The sequence below is a fragment of the Berghia stephanieae genome, chromosome 8, assembly GCF_034508935.2.
Source record: "Berghia stephanieae isolate SIO BIC M18660-M18661 chromosome 8, UCSD_Bste_1.3, whole genome shotgun sequence".
Lineage (NCBI taxonomy): Eukaryota > Metazoa > Mollusca > Gastropoda > Nudibranchia > Aeolidiidae > Berghia > Berghia stephanieae.
Window position 1 is genome coordinate 35,437,941 of NC_088367.1, and position 2,500 is coordinate 35,440,440.

Sequence of the window (2,500 nt, forward strand, 5' to 3'; positions counted from 1 at the left end):
TGGCATGTAGTGTTGCCACTAACAGTTAAGATTTCGGTGTGTCTTTTTTACGAAACCCGCCGAAACCCGCCGAAACCTGCCGAAACCCGCCGAAACCCGACAAAGTTATGGGAAGTAGGTAGCAGTGGAGAGTGAACCTTAGACTCAGGGAAGTGTACACCATTGGGGAGTGAACCTGGCAATATCCGGCAAAGTCCCACAGTCCCAGGTTTATTTCCCACTGATATCCTTTTTACATAGTCCCAGGTTCACTCCCCATTGGCGCCCACCTCCTATAGTGTCAGGTTCATTCTCCTCGACCGGTACCCAACTCGCATAGTCCGGCTTCAATTCCCACTGGTATCCATCTCACATAGTCCCAGGCTCATTTTCCACTGATATCCTCTTCCCATAGACCCAGGTTCACTCCCCACTGGTGTACACCTCCTTGAGTCCCAGGTTCACTTCCCACAGTTGTCCACTTTCCATAACTTTGCCGGATATTGTCGGGTTTCGACGGGTGTTGGCGGGTTTTGTAAAAAAGCACTGATTGCTTTTTTACGAAACCCGCCGAAACCCGCCGATAACCATAGTCTCTGGTTCACTCCCGACTGGTGAACACTTTTCTGAGTCTCAGGTTCACTCCCCAAAGTTGTCTACTTCCCATGACATTACCGGATATTGTCGGGTTTTGCCGGGTTTCGGTGGGTTTCGGCGGGTTTCGTAAAAAAGCACTGATTGCTTTTTTACGAAACCCGCCGAAACCCGCCGAAACCTAGTCCCAGGTTCACTCCCCAATGGTGTACACTTCCCTTAGTCTCAGGTTCACTCCCCACTGCTACCTACTTCCCATAACTTTGTCGGGTTTCGGCGGGTTTCGGCAGGTTTCGGCGGGTTTCGGCGGATTACGTAAAAAAGACACACCCTTAAGATTTAACTAACGTGTTAATTTGCAGGTCTGAGAACCCAAATTGTTTTGGGCTCATTGTTGTCATAGAAATACTCTCAAACCAACGCAAAATATTCTCCATTTCAGCAATGTTAAAAGAAGCCCACAATTGCGTTAGGTTAACTTAAAATGCGAACAAAATTAATGAATTAAAAATGTCCTCTAATGCGAACTTGTTGATTTAAAATACATATATGACTGAACATTATTAATATGTCAATCATAAAAAAGGATGTAGTTTTGTGTTGGGAGGGGGGAGGGGAGGAGGGCGGTTGTTTGTATTTTCATGTGTTTTGTTGTTTGATTTTTTGTTTGTTTTTTAAAAAATGTTTTTGTTTGTTTGTTTGTTTGCTTTTGTTTTCTTTAGTTTGTTTCTTCAAATATATTTCTTTTTATAGTTTTTTTTTATTTTAATTCATTTATTTATTCATTTACTTTCTTCTATGTTTTCTCTCTTTCAATCATATTTATCTCAAAGAATATTCAATGTTTAACGTACAATCCTATTGCTACTTATGTTTTAATGGCATTTAAGAAACACTTGGTCCATTTTAAAGCCTATTACATATATGCTGCGATATGATATGATATGAAATGATATGATATTATATGATATGGGCATCTACTATTTAACCCTTATTTACAACTACATGTCACACGGATATGCTGGTTTTGTAGTATTGATATTCGATCTACCCAAGTCATTTCATCGATGTCGCAATACTTAAAGAGCCGCTTTGATAGTAAATAGTAGACATGGTCGAATGCATTGCATGCAAGGAGTTGATTCAAAGCCCGTATTCACTTGCAAAATTAGATACAGTTGTATCTGATCAATTCATAGAAAGCGATGTTTCGAAAGATCACAAAGCTAGCTCAGTCCGTCGGAAATAAAATAAAAATGAATAAATAAATAAGAAATTAATTAATCTCTCTCTCTCTCTTTCTCGTTCTCTCTCTCTCTCTCTCCCTCTCTCTCTCTCTCTCTCTCTCTCTCTCTCTCTCTCTCTCTCTCTCTCTCTCTCTCTCTTTATTTTTTCTACACTTGGCCATGACTTACACATTCTACTAAATAGAAACACACAACGTTTATGATTCAAAACACTTGACTTCTTACGCTCTCATTCATGAAGGCGCAATATTAAAAGACCATAGTTAGAGCGAATAAAAGAATGAGATTTATAATGAACAAAAATTCGACTTACTATTGTAATGTCAACGCAAGGTCCATTGACCATAGACGGTAACGCCTGTTGTCCTTTTAACAGTTCATGCATCGCCACTCACCCTCACCCCCCCCCCTCCCCTTCCCGTTCTATAGATAGGATGTAGTTGACGTCACTCGTGTTTTTGTTATTGTTTTTTGACATCCGCGTTTATGAGTAATTCTCTCTTAACTGTATTATTCAGACTATAAAAGTTCACGGTTACACAAAGCTTTGTGTGTTGATCCGTTATGATTCCGGATGGCAATGTTGTGAGCTTCTTAGCCAAGTGCATACTATCTAGGATAACTAAATTGACGTCACTTGTTTCTTTTTTTTAGACAGCCATTTCGGTGATTAGTTCTCA